Source organism: Balaenoptera ricei, chromosome 5 (assembly GCF_028023285.1).
Source record: "Balaenoptera ricei isolate mBalRic1 chromosome 5, mBalRic1.hap2, whole genome shotgun sequence".
Taxonomy (NCBI): Eukaryota; Metazoa; Chordata; class Mammalia; order Artiodactyla; family Balaenopteridae; genus Balaenoptera; species Balaenoptera ricei.
The window spans coordinates 60906613-60924813 of NC_082643.1; the positions used below are offsets into that span (position 1 = coordinate 60906613).

The following is an 18201-nucleotide window of genomic DNA, read 5'->3' on the forward strand; positions in this document are numbered from 1 at the left end:
GATTTAATAAATATTGAGAATAAAAGCACTGCACAATTTTAATGGATCTGTAATTGTAATTCCCAAGTATCTTTCCTTCCTCAACTAATTGGGTAATGACATTGCTAGAATTAATCCAAGGTCATCAGCTTGCACACAGTGCAGATGGTTTCTCCACTTTATGGGTATACAGGGGATTCGAGACTACTGTTGCCTGCTGCTTTTCAAACTAATTTTTATTCTTAAAAATCCACATTTTCACTGCAACTGAACAGCTAAGCCATATGTTACTTTGTGAATACTTTAAATTATCTGGTGCATGTAATTATTACACTAAAACTAACATGCATTAGTACTTTTCGATTTTGTTGTAAGAAGGAAACACTCACAGTACTATGCTTTGTGTGTGTGGGTTTTTTTTCCTCTATGTACCAAGGTTTAGTTTAAATTATGGTTCCAATGAGAATTTTAACCTAAAATACATTGGTCGGCTGATATGTTTCCTCACATGTAACATATACCAGCATAGTTCAGATTTTGCCTAGTGCTATTTAAGATACTATGTTAATCCATCTAGCTACTAGAAAGTTTGGCTTTGAGATATCTTTCCAACTTCTCCTGTGGTAGCCATGATAAATAGGAACAAGGTATTTCTGTGTTTTTGTCAGAATTCTGACATGCCAATGGCAGGTTCGACAATTTGGGCCTTTTCAAATAATGTAATGGGTAAAGCGTCTTTATTAAAAATAGTAATATCCTCCGCCGCCGCCGCCGCGCATGCCATGGGAGCCGTGACTGACGACGAAGTCATACGCAAGCGTCTCCTAACTGATGGAGATGGCGCTGGAGATGATCGGAGAATTAATCTGCTAGCGAAAAGTTTCATTAAATGGTGCAACTCTGGATCCCAGGAAGAGGGATACAGCCAGTACCAACGTATGCTGAGCACACTGTCCCAATGTGAATTTTCAATGGGCAAAACTTTGCTGGTATATGATATGAATCTCAGAGAAATGGAAAATTTTGAAAAAATTTACAAAGAAATAGAATGTAGCATTGCTGGAACACATAAAAAATTGCTGAGTGCAAAAAGCAAATTCTTCAAGCAAAACGAATATGAAAAAATCGCCAAGAATATGATGCATTGGCAAAAGTGATCCAGCATCATCCAGACAGGCGTGAGACATTAAAGGAACTAGAGGCTCTGGGAAAAGAATTAGAGCATCTTTCACATGTTAAAGAAAGTGTTGAAGATAAGTTGGAATTGAGAAGGAAACAGTTTCACGTTCTTCTTAGTACCATCCATGAACTTCAGCAAACATTGGAAAATGATGAAAAACTCTCAGAGGTAGAAGAAGCTCAAGAAACAAGCATGGAAACTGATCCTAAACCACAGACCAACTAATCACTCACTGTTCCCAAGAATATTGAAGTAGCAACATGATCTTAGTGTGTTCAGAATTTGTTGTGCTCTTGAGACATTTAAAGTTTTGGCAGTGAACTACGTTGCTTTTAAATATTAATGCACAGTTCACTCATATTTCTTCACACAAAGGGAGATGACTTCATTATATATTTATTTCTTCACACAAAGGGAAATGACTTCATTATATATTTGTTTTTATTGAAATGCCTTTTTTATACTTAAAAGATAAGAAGCAACATCCAAAAATGTTTAATGAAATGTTTTCAAGCCAGATATGTTAGTGCTCATTGGTATTCTAGGTAGTTTTTAACTGGTAACATTGATTTGCTCACAAAATAAGTGGAAGATAGTGAGAAGGTGGCATTTCTAGGATGTACATGAGAAAATGAGTCAAATTCTGGAAATCGTTACCACTTTTGAAAATGAAGTCCATGAATAGGCTCTCAGGAGGTCTGTGAACTTGTGAAATTATGTACAAAATGTTTGTGGTGTATGCTTATTGTGGGAGAGGTTCCATGATATTAAGAATCACTGATATCAGAGGTAATTACAAGATGCAAAGTAAATCAATATGCATTACTTTCTATATCTCTGTCCTTAATACTTGAGCAATGTGGTTGTTAAATGTTTTGTTGAAATGTTTTCTCTCTATTGTTTTGTTCTGTAGGAGTCATTTTCAAGAGTCTTGCAAAAAGGATTTCATGATCTTTTTAAAAAATTAAGCCAGGTCTGAATCAAAAAAAAAAAAAAAAGTAATATCAATCATACTTATTTGTTAATATTTAACAGTCACCAAAGTGTTTTCATATTAAATATACTTTTATAACACAAAAACAATCTGAGCTCAGAAGGCAGATGAATCATTATTTTGCATATGAAAAACTCAGAGATCCAAATGATTCACTCAGGGTCCCACAGCCAATAAGTGACAAAACGAGGTTAGGACTTGCTGCTACTTTGGTCTTCCTAGAGCTTATTCTGCCCCCATGACTAGGTTCAGGGTCCTGTCTTTTTCATTTTCGTCTTACCCCATTCATAGATTAGGAACTAGCCATGTAAGGCAGATAGGCAAGATGAATCTATATTAGCCAGCATTCTCCAGAGAAACAGAACTAATAAGATAAGAACGATAGATAGGTAGATAGATTGGCTTATGCAATTATGGATGAAGGCAAATCCCAAGATCTACAGGGTGAGTCTGCAAACTGGAGACCCAGGAGAGCCAGGTCCAGTTCAAGTCCAAAACCCTGAGAACCAGGAGAGCTGCTTGTATTGGCCCACTCACATTAGGGAGGAAAAGCTGCTTTACTCAGTCCACTGATTTAAATGTAAATCTCATCCAAAAACACCCTCACAGACACACCCAAAATACTGATTGACCAAATATCTGGACACTCCACAGCCCAGTCAAGTTGACACATAAAATTAACTATCACAAAAACAAACTAGTTTTTCCCTATAATTATATTTCTTTCTATACTGCTTCCCTAATTCACGTAAGCTTTGTTAAAATTAAGCTCCATAAACCATGTTGTAAGTAGATGCAATAAATCTTTACACAAACAGAAACTGTATATATGTGCATATATATATTCAAAAGTTATCAATATAGCGAAGCAAAAAACCTAAAAGTTTATATCATACTCTGTAAAGTATCTGAAAAATGTCATATGAATAACTGATCCTCTGTGTTCCAAGGGAGAATATATCATAGAACTTGCATGTAGAGATAAAGTGTGACCTAAGATGGACTCTGAAAGACAGATTATAATTAGTTAAATTAAATGAACAAAGAAGGCTATTCCAAGCCTAGGAAAACCTGAATAAAGTGAAAAGGCACAAATTTGGTGAGCAAATTTTGAAAAACGTGTTGGGGACCATCAAGGATAAAATAAGATAGATGAATTAGGAGGGTTATGGACAATATCAACTTCCTCAAATAGGCAGGATTTGATTCAGAGTGAAATGGGATCAACTGATGATTTTGAGCGAAGAGGTAATTGATGAAAGTAGTCAGGTTTCTGAAAAATTTGCTTGAGGTGATGAATAAAATTGATTCAAAAAGGCATAGACATAAAAAGGAAAACAAATGAAAATTCAGAATCCTTGGCACAAATTTATGAGTATATGTAACAGGGTAGCTGCAGAAGGATAAAAAAGGAAGGAAACAAAAACATTACTAAAAATAAACAACCGTTTGAATATGTAAAAAAGGAAAATTCAATGACATATCAAGATTTTAAGACAAGATAGCTCGGGGAACGATGGTATCTCTGATATAAATTTAGAACCAGGACTGAGGCAGAGAGGGGAAATAAATAACAGACTTACACACACATAGAAGACAGATTAGTCTGAGGTTCAAAAAGGGAAATAATTGGTGGAACTGTTTAGATTCCTTCTACTAGATGAACATTCTGTACACTAATCAATTGCAGAGGAAAAATTGTCACTGAATTCTAATTGCTGACTTTCACTACGTAATCTCTCTGTGGAGATAAGAATTAGTTATGGAGTGTTTATGTAGATGGCAGTCATCTTGTTTTCCACAAACTCATTTGCATGGAAAAGCGCACATCAGTTAGACACCTGTCAAAATAATTAGCTAGGCATGAGATAAGGCCTTTTAGATTTTAGAACATTCCAAGCATTGTCTTTTTTTTTTTTAATGTACAAAACCAAATCAACACATTTTACAGAAATAATAAGCATTGTATATAATTCTATAATTTTTGTGTTCCTTTTGCTTTGGTTTTTCTTATCTATTTAATAAAGTATCTAATTTAGTAAAATAAAACATTACCAACTGGTAATCACTGAGATAATGAGAAATGGAATTTCTTCTCACTGTTCTCATCCCTCTCATTCTATGTTAGGCATTATGAAATTGAAATAAAATCCATTTCAATTAAAAGAGCTCTGTTCTCTTACCATAGAGCATGATAAACAGTATTACTGAATTCAGGTCAATCATAATTTAATCACCATGTATCCATCATTGAACACCAAGTTCACAAGAATATATCCTTTTCTCCTCCTGCATGATGTGAAAGCCCAAGGTTGAAGTATACTTGAAAGCGCTTGTTACTAAGGGCATTCTCTACTTTGCTCCTCCTCTTGAGCATGGAACAGGGAACCAAAGATCAGAGCTTGTATGTCTGGAAGATGTGATGTGATTTGTTGCTTTATAAATATGTTTATTTTACAAATATTTAGCTTGCTTCTTTCAGTGAATTTACTGTCCACTATTAAAAGTTTGAAAAACGTGAAGTTGATACTAGTTCCTTTTATTGTTTACCTTTTAGATTAAGACATGTAATGACATGATGGTCATTTTGGTAACTTAACTCTCCCAATTTCCATGTCCTTAGATTATTTTAAAAATTGAACAAAACAAACTACTTACTATCCTATGTTTTGCGGATATGAAGATGAATGAGAAGCTGTTCCTGTCCTCGTGTGTTCTACAATGGTTAAAGCATTTGTAGTTATTGATCTATTAATTAAAAGAAAAAAACATTTGAAGGTCATTTCACGCACAAATGCTTGCCTTTCTTACCTACTTTGTACTTGTCAAAAGTGATCCTAAGCACACAAACATTATATTCTTCTTCTAATTCAAGGTGTCCCACCTTTGCCACTATTGACATTTAGGGGCAGATAGTCCCTTGTTGTGGGGCTGTCCTGTGCATTGTAGGGTGTTTAGTAGCAACCTCAGTCTCTACTAACTGAATGCTAGTAGTGTATCCCTAGGCGTGACAGTGAACGCTGTGTCCTGACATTGCCAAACTGCCCAGGTTGAGAACCACTGCTCTCATTGTAGTGGAGGACACCTACATTTAAAAGGCAATCAGAGGTGTACATTTTTTTTTTTTGATTCCATGTATAAGCAATATCATATGATATTTGTCTTTCTCCATCTGGCTTACTTCGCTTAGAGATGGTAATCTCTAGGTCCATCCATGTTGTTGCAAATGGCAAGCCAGACAGAGAAAGATAAATATCATATGATATCACTTATATGTGGAATCTAAAATAAAATTTTAAAAAGATGCAAATGAACTTATTTACAAAACAGAAATAGACCCACAAACATAGAAAACAAACTTATGGTTACCAAATGGAAAAGGGGTGGGGGAGGGATAAATTAGGAGGTTGGAATTAACATATACACTCTACTATCTGTAAAATAGATAACCAACAAATATATATGTATCTGAATCACTGTGCTGAACACCTGACACTAACACAACATTGTAAATCAATTATACTTCATTAAAAATAGATATTAAAAAAGAAATACAAAAATTAAGTAATTAATTAATTAAATCTGTGCAAAGAAAAAAAAAGACTCTTCACAGCTCCCTTGCCCCTTTCACATGCGAAGACGCAAGGAGTCTGGGACCCGGAAGAGGTCCCTCACCTGACCATGCCTGCACCTGGTCCCAGTCTTTCAGCCTCCAGAACCATGAGAAATAAATTCCTGCTGTTTATAAAGTAAAAAACAAACAAACAAACAAACCAAAAAAGGCAATCAGAGGAAAGGGAATCCACAGAGGAGACTCAAAGAAAGCAGTCAAGAAATAGAAACAGAACAAAGTCTGAGAAACCAAGAGAGGGAAGAATTTCAAGAAGGAATCTGGTCAGTGGTGTCTAATGCTGTGCCCAGTAATAAAGATAAGGCTCTAGAATGGAGTTTAAACAGAACAATTCAGGAGTGATTTTTACATATTGACCTTTACCACACAGCATCTCCTCTAGCCCAGTAGTTCTTAAGTGGCCATGCACATCTGTGTCGCCTAGACATCTCAAACCCCAGAGATTCAAATTCAGTCATCTTGGAAAGTGCTGTGTTACATGTACATATTTTGGAAAAGAAATTTACCTGAGACATCCTGGAATGCGTCCTAATTAACAGCTATTGTTCTAATCTCATTTTCTGTTTCCTTTATTTCCTCTGTAATTTTCTCCTTGTCTTTAGCAGTGTGGAATAGTATAAAGAATGTTGAACTCAGCTGTTCTGGTCAGAGTTCCTAGTTCCCAATTTAACATTAAATAAATGTGTTTACTGGACAAAGTCCCTTACACTCTCCACCTCAGTTTAATCACCTGTAAAATTGGATTGGACAGTTTCCCTAACACTAATCTTCTACATATAATCTGATAAAATAACCAAAGTAAACAGATTCCTGGTGGAAATATTAGTTGATCCATTCCAATCAGATACAAATATTATGAAAATAAAGAAGTAAACCACAGATTATAGAGCAAACTATAGTGTAAATTGTGATACAATCATCACACAGTAACTATGTAATAACATTTCAAATTGTAATATATCCAACAGCTGGAAAAAAAATCCAGAATAGTATATAATACTACATATCCAAACAGAATAATTAATTCTCAAAGAAATATTCTGAGTGATTTACATTTCAATATTCTGAAAAATGAATTCTCACATATCTGCACACATGATAGATTGTTTTCTACCAATGAGATCACTCTATATATGTAGTTTAATTTTGCTTTTCATGTACATTTACTGCAGTTCCTTTATCATCATGGGAGTTGTCACCTCTGAAATGACCACTTGAGAAAGTCAAGAAGCAAGAAGCTGCTGCTACACACTCTACTCACTATCACCACAACTACTTCTCAAGCACAGGAAGTAGGGGAAGAGGCAGCCAAAGCTGCAGTTTGTGGATTCATGCATCTGATGGAGCATCCACAGATTCAACCTGCACATGGGGTAGTGGATGAAAGAAGGCCGGTGCCAGACATCAGCATGCTTTCAAACTTTGTTTCAAATAGCCAAGTACCTCAGGAAGAAGGGTTCTGCCTTATTGTCACCTTCCAGACCTCACACAAGTGCATCTTATTAGTCGAACCTAATTTGTATTCAGATGAAAAGCACCAGTTAGCTTTTAAACATCTCTCCAAAGAAGAAGAAGAATATTTGAGAGAGTTTAAAGAATGCACCGCAGTGTATTTCTGAATTTTCCTTTGCAAATGGAGTAGAAAGAGCAACAGTAATCTCTTTGAGTTGGTAGTCTTTATTCTTGGCCATGATGGTATATCAGCAAAGAACTTGGGCTATCCTAAAGGTTTAGTGGCTGTTGATGTGGTTGATGTGACTATTAAGTAATTAATCATAAAAATAGTCGATATAAACTGAAGCAGGAAAAATTTATTAGTTAAATGTTCAAACTCTGGAATAAAACTACGTGACTAAAATTTTAGCTCTACCATTTGGCTAACTAATAGGACTGTGGGGAATTTACTTAAAATCCCTCTTCCTCAGAGATTTTCTTATATATGAAGTAAGAGTAATAATATTACTCTTCATGTTATTGTGAGGATTAAAAGAGAAAATCTGTGGAAGACATCTAACTCAGTGACTAACACTTGGTATAAACAGTGCTAATGGTAACAATAATTAAGTCAAATTGATTATATTTAACAGACCTATCAAAACCATCCTGAAAGAATTTTTGAAATTATTATGGTAGCCACCCATCCATATAAGTCCAATTTGTCTATAGGTAATTGACCAAATGCTATGTATTATACATGCGTGTGTATATATTTTTTCTCAGAATATTTTGTGGTTAAAATGGTAGCCATATTTTACAGCCTGAAATTAACTCTATTTTATTATGTAATAGAATCTTTGGGAGGAAAATCTCATCATCCAAAAAGATGACTTAAAATTTTTTTGATCAAAGTTACAGGTCTATGATATCTCTACAGTCATTTATTTCATTGATTTATTTAATTTGAATTTCTAAAACAAACTGTAAACTGTTTAATAACTTCTAGACTGCTTGAAGAGAGACATTATTCCCCAGATTACTAGCTCCTTAATATGATTATGACATAATGAGAAATTCCTAGGATGGTGCTAAGTGTATAATACAGGTTCTAAATAAATATCAGTTTCCTTTTATTTTCACAGTTCCACAAGGGCTTGGACAATGTTGTCTTCATTTAGAATTAACAACAGTCAGTGAACAATGTGATATAGTAGAAATGTACCTGGTGAATTTGAGGTTCTTGATGTCTCGTCACAGAAGGAATTCAGTGAGAGACAAAGTGATAGGTAAGAGGTGGAATTATTTAGAGAGAAACACACTCCACAGGGTGTGGGCCATCTCAGAAGGCAAGAGAGCCTCGAAATATGGTGGTTAGTTTTTATGAGCTGGGTAATTTCATAGGCTAATGAGTGGAAGAATTATTCCAATTATCTTGGGGAAGGGGCAGGGATTTCCAGGAATTGGGCCATTGCCCACTTTTTGACCTCTTATGGTTGGCCTCAGAAGTGTCATGGTGCTGGTGGGTATGTCATTTAGCATGTTAATGTATTACAATGAGCGTATAACGAGGCTCAAGGTCTACTGCAAGTCAAATCTTCCTCCATCTTGGACCCAGTTGGTTCTAACCAGTCTTTGTCACATCCTATGGCTATGCCTTTCTTTTAAAGGTTGTGCCCTGCTCCCTTCCCTCCTGCTTCAGAAAGAGCATGAGTTTGAAATTAGGTTCATATAGTAGGTTGCAAAATGCCCACAAGTTTCTCCTTTCCCCACATGCATGTCCCTTGGCAATGTGACTTTGCCTCTCCTCCTATTAAGAAGTGGAGAAATGTTCTCCATATGGGCTTAGCCATATGACATACTTCACTCAATGGAACATTAGAAAATACAATCTAGAGTCTTAAAAAGTGTTGAGTACTGGGTGGTTGTCATCTCTTGGTGTTAAAAACCCTCCACCATGTGAACAAGCTAAGGCTAACTTCCTGAATGATGAAAAACAATATGGAGAGAGGTCCCAAGCCTTCCTAGACACTCCATCTATCCCAAATATGTGAGTGAGGTCTCCTAGACTATTCAGTCTCTTTCTAATCAAACAGACTCAGACTGAAAGAACTGCCCAGACAGCCTACAGAATTACGAGGAAAAATTAAAATGTATTGCTCTAAGCCATGTATTTTGGCGTTCGATTGCTGAACTGGAAAAAACTAACTGAAAAGGCTCATACTACAGTTCTACCACTTAATAAAGCTGTTTAAACTTGGACAGGCTACTTACCTTATTGAAACTTAATTACCTTACTTGGAACATTGAGATAACTTCTGACTATACATTGTTGTGTTAGGTAGTTAGTCAGACATTAGCAGCAAGGAGGTGACAGCGGTAAGAAAGACAATAAGGAGCAATCAAGTCACACCCAACCATCTGGGGACTCTCCCCTGACCTCACCCAGAATGGGCGAAACGATGGTCGTGTGGTGGGCAGCTTAACCTGATAAAGAGGGGCACAGTAACACGAGGGAAATTCCCCGGGCTGCGCATGCCCAGACCAGACAGGGGTATAACCTACAGTAAACCCAAACTCATTATACCATCATTATAGCAAAATCTACATGTGGTTTTGCACCACCACCCCACCACCCCGCCCCGTGGGCATTTCTTACCAATTCAAGGGTGAGAGCATGCGTAGCAGTAAACTTGTTACATATTTTGGGGCTGTCAATCAAATAATGATCCGCTCTCACTCACCCCCACCACCCTGCAAAATGCTCCTTAAAAGTGCCCTTAAGGGCTTCCCTGGTGGCGCAGTGGTTGAGAATCTGCCTGGCTCTGCAGGGGACACTGGTTCGAGCCCTGGTCTGGGAAGATCCCACATGCCGCGGAGCAACTGGGCCCGTGAGCCACAACTACTGAGCCTGCGCGTCTGGAGCCTGTGCTCCGCAACAAGAGAGGCCACGATAGTGAGAGGCCTGCGCACGGCGATGAAGAGTGGCCCCCGCTTGCCGCAACTGGAGAAAGCCCTCGCACAGAAATGAAGACCCAACACAGCCAAAAATAAATAAATAAATAAATAAATAATTAAAAAAAAAAAAAAAAAAGTGCCCTTAAGCCTGTATAGGAATGCAGCTTTCAATTTGCAGAAACAGCCCACTGTCCCTCTCTGAGAGTGTACCTCTGCTTAAATAAACTTTGCTTTGTGCTTAAGCTTAAAGTGGTAGTTTGCTATTCTTTGCTTACTATCGTGGGACTGAGATTGCTGGTCTGGGTCTTCCGTTGACCTCCTCGGTTGAAGCTATTTTGTTACAACATATGTCAACCCGGTGACACTGCGGTGAGAATTAAAAGAGATAACATGTTTAAAACCCTTAGCACAATGGCTGGTATCTATTAGGGACTCAGCAATATTCCTTGCCTTTCCTTTCCTCTCTTCTGACAATTTCTTTCATAGAGTGTTTTTTGGGCCACAACATATGTTTGTACAAGATGTACCAAGCACAAAAGTATTGCCAACTAAAAATTGGCACTTGCCATCTGCCACTACAAGGATCAAGTCACTAGCCACTGCGGCCATTGACCTTCAACACACTCTGAAAGAAGTTCAGGGTGGAGATCAGGAATGAGGCACTCTGTGCTCTGGGAAAAATTGGCAGAACAAGCCTTCACATAGTTAGATATTTTCAGGAGAAGATTTTATGACTCCAAATTCTTGCATCTTCTAGTATCTAGAAAAACACTAAAATCATTGAAGGTGACATCTGCTCCTCGTGGCTAGCAGAAAGCCTCTGCCAAAATGTGTGCTCAACTGCAGGTATCCCTCTTCACTAAAATCATATATAAAACTGACCATCCCCCCCACCTCTTCGGAGAAGTTCCTCAGAGCTATCTGAGATGTCATCTCTTGGGCTGTAGTCCTCATTTTGCCCCAAATAAAACTTAACTCACAACTCTCATGTTGTGCTTTTTTTTTTTTTCTGTTGACAGTACTAAGTCTAAAGAAGCAGTGGGACCTATAATACAGTCCAGGCTATGTTTCCCAAACTGTGCACTCAGGTTTAGGGTTTTCTTTGCGCAGAGGAAAGAGTGCCTTACCTTATTCACACAGGCCTAACTAGAGCTGGATTGTATGCTTAACAAATGTCTGTTGACTTGCATCAAATTAAATTATTTGGTAATGGGAAAGTTGAGTTTTAAAAAATAGAATAGCAAAAGTTATCCTGGCTGATTTCAAAATCTAGACAAGTCATCCAAAACCCATCCTCACCTTTCCCTGATCTCCAGTGAATTTCACATTTCATTTCAGTATTTATACACATGGTTACATTCTAGAAATAATCATCACTTATCATTTTTCAGCCTCAGAAAACTTAAGATGTAATGATGCACTGTACTTTGATTATAACCGGTATCCTCTACTGTTCTGACTTCCTTAATTGTGCTACATTTGGACTTCAGCTCTTTTGATTCCCCCATTTTCTCCAGTTGATCAACAGCCTCTTTCAACACTCTCTTTTCCACCCAGCCTGGATTGTATTGAGAGAAAAAAAAAATAACATAAAAATGTAGATGTTTTACACATTAATGTTCTCCAGCCACAGCTGGACGTTAAACACTGTTTAGAAATCCTTGGCTATTTTCCTCTGCCTTTCCTCAAAGTGACCATTCTGAATCTTCATCACACTTCTCAATCTCCTAACCTCTTCTCACTCATCCATCTACTCACTCATTCATTCAAATATTTGCATTAAGTTTCTACCACACAATGTATATTTTGACGGGACATGGAGATAAAACAGTGACCAAAATATGGTGACCTCTTCTGTCAAGAAGCTTATATTCTACTCTGAAAAATAGAAAATAAACCAAAAAACAAAATGATTATAATTTTTAGTTTTATGGACAAAATAAATAGAAAGGATGCTCTGAGAGAATTTAGATGGGGAAGGGGACATGGAGGTGGCATTCTTATATGTTAATCAGAGTAGAACACCTTATGGAACACATTTAAGTTGGAATTTGAAAGTTGAAAAGATAGCCTTAAGAAGAGCTATGAGAAGATGCCCTAGCAAATAGCACAGCATTGGCAAAGACCTTGAGTTTTTAAAAAATACAGCGTTCTAGAACCTGTCAGAAGTTCAGTGTATCCAGACCATAGAGAAATTCTAATGTAGGGTTTAACCATACATAGGAAGTAGGGTGATTCATTCACAGATCATGCAAAAGAAAGAATGGAAGAAGGAGTAAGGGAAGCAGGGAAGAAGGAAAGAAGGAAGGGAAGAAGAGAGAAGGGAAAAGAGAAAGAAAGAAACTTAGAACACATGCTAGCACAGTTAAAGAAGTAAAATGTCTTACTGGCTTATTAGATAGCTCACAGACATTTTGGAAGGCAGAGAAAACAAGCTTGAAGGCCACACAAAAAGATACTATGCCCAAACTATACTGTAGGAGTGTGCCAGTGAAGAACCCCTGTGACTGCTTCTACCTCTCTTGGCATCAGTGACCCTGGGCAGTGGTGCCTAATTCTCTCTCATCACTGGTCCTAAAAGCCTCTATTGCCATCCTCAGCTAAACATGGGTCCCAGGCGGCATCTGTTTCCTCATGTTAATCTTTTGTGAATTGAAGTTCATTGTAGACATGCTTAGATAGCAGGCGCTAGTTTCCAAGTCTGTGCCTTTGTTGCAAAGGAGTCTAGGAGAGTAAATACCTGGTTTCTACCTTGGACTGGAGGAACTCAACTCATAAGAAATTTCCCAAACTTAAGAAATGTGCTTGGCAGCTAGATGCCATGACATTTTTATGCTGTGAAACATATAATGCCAAAATCTCAGAAACGTACAATGAAAGTTCATTTCTTGCTCATGTTTTATATATATATATATATATATATGTGTGTGTGTGTGTATATATATATATATGTGTGTGTGTGTGTGTATATATATATATATATATATATATATAGACTGTAGGTTCTCTGATTCTCTGCTCCATATGTTTTCTCATTCTGGGTTGTAGGTTGAAGAGCAACCCCTATACCAGTTATGCCTTTTTCTGTGGAAGAAGCATAATCAAGAAGCTAAGATATTCCATGCAATCACATTTAATGCTTTAATTTGCTAAACATCATGGCTATTCATATTCCTTTGGCCAAATTAAGTCTCATGGCCATTTTTTTAAGTTAAAAAATACGAAATGAAAAAATATACTTCTCCAATTGCAGGGGCTGGGGAAAGAGGAGAGGAGAAGTAAATATTTGTAAACAATAGTCTATTAACACTGTCTAACCTCTTAGTCACAAATATTTATTTCCTTTTCCCCTGCACAGAAAACACACCTCAAGGAAGACATCCTAAATGTCTTATCCAATCAGGGCATCAGACTGTGAATCCATCATTTTGTGATAATCTCTACTTTATATCTAAATGATGGCACTCCTCCAGCTCACACATCCATCATAAAATGGTAGATTATCCACCAAAAAGCATTACTGTTTGAAAAGAGAATAATGAGAGACAGAACAATCAATCACTGGTCCAACAATATCTAAAATTCAGCTAGACAAACACTGCAGAGATCCCTCTTCTTGGTAGTTGAGCATGTCCCTCAATTAGTTTTTGGTTCTGTCTGCTGGGAGGAATTCCTCAGTTCATTTTTCTCCATGGGTCTAATCCTTGCCTTCTGGGAAGAGTTTCCTTTTTATTAGTCTCCTTGGCAACATGTGATGAGAGTTTTCTGCCTTTTTCTTTCCAATAGAAATTAGAAGCTAAAAGTTCATTTTACATATTGAATAGTCACAAGCTCTTCTGATACAGATTAGCAGTGATTTTAAAGTTACAAATCTCTCAAAAACAGGGTTGAATTTTATTTTTTACCAATTTGATGCTAATCAGTTTAATATTCCAATAGCCATACAAACTATTATTTTGGAGACATGTTTTTCTCCTTACATTAACTATAGATATTTTCAGTATACCTGCCTTTCATTGGATCACACTCTTAGCTTAACCTATTCTGAACTATTTTACTCAACTAAAAGGATTTACAAAAGACGATTCAATAATAAATAAAATACATTAAAATCTATTCTGAGATTTTAACAAAGAGCTAAACCATACTTATGACGTGTGTTTTCCCTTGAGCATGTGTCTTAATAGCTACGTTCATGATTTGGTCTTTGACCTAAGGATGCATCTTAATGAGGTTTTGGGTCTCAAAACATTTCTCAATTTTATATTTACTGTTTATAGAAGAGAACCCATTATATTTCCTAACGCTGCAAGTCTCAGATATTCAAAATTCTAATTTCCTTCATATCCTTTCTTGAAAACAAGCAGGTTTTTTTGTTTTTTGTTTTTTTTCCTGAGCTCATTTCTTACTGGTAGCATTATATCCAATGCAGCATAATACGTAACCCTCATAATAACATTTACTTTCCAAACCTTATAGGTCAAAGCCACAGTTCTATTAGACACATTACCTGCCTTCCAAATTATCACAGTTGATGGGTTGGTTTTTTTTTTTTTTTCCTAACTGCATAAAATGGGGCACTGTTTTTCCAGTTTCTAATAACAGTTTGGGGAGATTTTTTTCTTCCTTCTACTGGTCCCAAAGCCAATGTTACATGTACAACATTTTTGTTTTAGGAGTACAACATTTCTAGGTGCCAATGTTTGTATTAGTCAGCTTTGATAATCTATGTTGTGTAACAAACATCCCCAAAACCTCATGGCTAACAACACAGGTTTATTTTTCACTCCTTTTGTATGTATTCTCTGGGATAACTGTTCTTCTGCTCTTCTTACCTGTGGGAAGTTTTGAGTCTTCTACATTTGTCCTCTAATACTACAGGCTAGGATGAAGGGACACCTCTAACCTAGAACATGACTTTTCATACCAGAGGGGAAAAGCAAGAGAAGCTAAGCCAAAGCATGTCACTGTTTTTAGCTCCTGCTCAGATATGGCATAGAGCAGATCTGCTCACACAATGTTGACAAAATTTAGTCACTTGGCCAATAGGATGAAAAATTATAATCATTCATTGGGAGGTTAACAGTGAAAGAGTAAAGGAGAATAAATATTTGCAAACAATAGTACAGCTTACCACAGAGTGAATGTAAAAACAAATTTGAGAACCAAGTCCTCAGGAGTTATAATAATTAGAGTTTAAATAAACAAAGAAGAGTCAAAGAGGAAGAATCAACCAGTGAGAAAATAAGAGTATCAGGGAAGTATGAAATCATGTGAACAAATAAGAAGGCAGTTAAACAAAAAATAAGTAGCTAATTTTGACAAGAACCACTAAGAGGTTAAGTAAGTTGAGGCCTAAAAGATATCTATGGATTGAGGAAACATGAAGATCATTGGTGAATTGGACATGAAAAATTTTAGAAGAGCAGAGGAGCTACTACCAGGTCAGAAATCTATGTTAAAGAATAAATAGAAGATTGTGAAGTTTAAAAGACTGATAAATTATACCCTCTCTTCCCTACCAGTTTCAGAATCAAATGATAAATACATGTAGGAGTAAGAGCTATAGAGATCAAAATAACAAATTTATAACTAGTAAAGCTGAAGTGGAGACTAAAGCTGTGTGGCCAATATATGTTTCCTTATATTTTCCTTTTCTTATAAAGCATAGGATATATCCACAAGGTAGATTTGGTCTGAAGAACAGACTTCATTTATCCATCCATGTATAAGAAAAAAATGGTTCCCTCAGCCCAGTACATAGAGAAATTCACTTTCAAGGGTCCTTAAATGACAGATCTGGGGCCTCAATCCCAACACATTTTCTACATAGCATGAACAGTAGAAGAATGCATCTATCCTCTAGGTAGATGTGGTGGAGACTACTAATTGTCTTCCAATACCACATTTCCCTTCATGATTTTAGAACTGTACCTCCTCTCTACTGAACTTTAGCAAGACAAATGGATGTATAGAGACCAAATTGCCCAGTCTTTCTTGCTTCTGGTATGGTCCAGATTAAGTGGCAGATAAAGTGACAAACAAATTTCAGGTCCCATTCTTAAAAAGAAAGTATATTATCATCTATTTCTCTTTTTCCCTGTCTGGGTTCAGAGAGATGGAAACAAAAAGCATATCAGAGATGGAAATTACATGTCAAGGATAGCAGAGCCACTCCACCAGCCTGAATCTCTGGATTATCTTTTGGATCAGCCACTTAACCACCCTAGAAGCTTCATATCCCTCTGAACTCTTGCATGAAAGATTTTCTCTTGTTGACTGACTGTATTTTGGGGCCTAATTGTTACAGTAACTTATGCTACACCATAATTAATACATAATTTGGAACTTAGCAATGTTGTGCTGCCATAATAAAAATCTCGAATGAAGCATTGGCTTCTCAGGTGGGCTGTGAGCATCAAGAACATAAAAAGTTTTAAAACCTGGTAACACTTATTATGTCACGACAAAATATTTGGTCAGCTACGGTAGTGTGGAAGGCAAACCACATGCTTTCCAAACCTATAAGTAGTTCAGAAAAGGTAAGTGGGCAGTACTCTGTGACTTCAACTTGTTGTTTTTAGCAAGATCCTGAAAGAGATTAATGAAGACAGGCAAGAATTAGCCAGGTTACAAACAGAGACAAAATGGAACACTTTTCTCCTAAAGGACGTTTTCTTGTCCTGTGGTTTGCAATTTGAATTAACTTTAAGTCTAGAATCTGAGTACCCAACAGTATTGCAAATACTAGTTTTCCTGTATAACTCTACCTAAAAAAGATAAAATTACTTTCCAGAGTCTAACACATCTCCCAAGATTTCTCAGATATGGTGGCAAAGATCATATTACAGTGTTTCTTCCCAGGCAAAACTATTTTTTTCTATTAAATAGCCTCATGTAGCCTCAGTTACTTTGAGGAAGGAAGAATAGACGGAAGAATGTAAATAAGTAAAAGCATAAATGATTGAAAACAATGACTACATAATAGACATGACAGAACCTTCAGAAGGCAAGCCAAAAGCTTGGACAAACCAGAAAAGAAAAGGTCTAACCAAGGAACTTTTCCACTGAAAATTGAGAAAGTCTTTATAATTCCTGCCCAAGTAGGAGTTCATCATTATTATGAACTAGTGAGGGCTATGTGTTGCCTATTCTTTCCAATTCCGAATGGCCAAAACAGGGCTTTTATTGACAATATTCTGTTTCCATTATACTGTGTATTAGGGTGTGTGTGTGTGTGTGTGTATACTAGGGAGTGAGGGCAGTAATTTGTTTATCAATGTATATGTCACAAGACCTTGAAGAGTAACATCCAGACTCAGTGGAGAGCATTACGTATTACCCAAAGATGGTGGACTTTGTGCAGAATGGAACTTTGTACTATCTTTTTGGAGAAAAGTGTGGGAGATGATATGCATTAATATTTGAGTGGCCAGAGGAGAAGAAACTGCTAATCACCCCTCACTACCCATTTACCCATCTGTTAACAACCTACCTTTCCCTTTGATTTTGAGCCAGGAAAGCCCAAATAAAAAGAAAACTTCTCAGCTTCCCTCGTGGTTAAGTGGCCACAGTCTCAACTGAATTGAGAGTACAGGGATATGTGCAACACACAGGTGACATCTTGAAAAAAAAAAAAAAGGCTTCTTTCCCTCCATTTCCTCTTTTCTCCTTCCTGCTTGCTGGGAAATTGTGATAATTGGAACAGACACTTTCAGTCAGGAAATGGAAGCCAGGTGTTGAAGATAATAGATGTTCCTCAGCCAGTATGCTTAACACTCTTGAAACTTCTGCCAACCTCTAAGCCAAAAATTGAGAGTGAAATAAACTTCTGTTAAATCCAATGAGTCTTTGCAGAGTTCTTGTTTTGTTTTTTATTTTATGTTTTATGTTTTTTGTTTTTGTTTATGTTTTTAACTCATACTCTCTTTTTTTCATATCTTTATTGGAGTATAATTGCTTTACAATGTTGTATTAGTTTCTGCTGTACAACAACGTGAATCAGTTATATGTAAACATATATCC

The 18201-nt window shown here is 36.7% G+C and overlaps 1 pseudogene; it reads left to right on the forward strand.

Moving 5' to 3' along the window:
* Positions 1 to 761: 761 nt before the first annotated feature.
* On the forward strand, positions 762 to 1411 carry LOC132366485 (THO complex subunit 7 homolog; annotated as a pseudogene).
* Positions 1412 to 18201: the final 16790 nt, after the last annotated feature.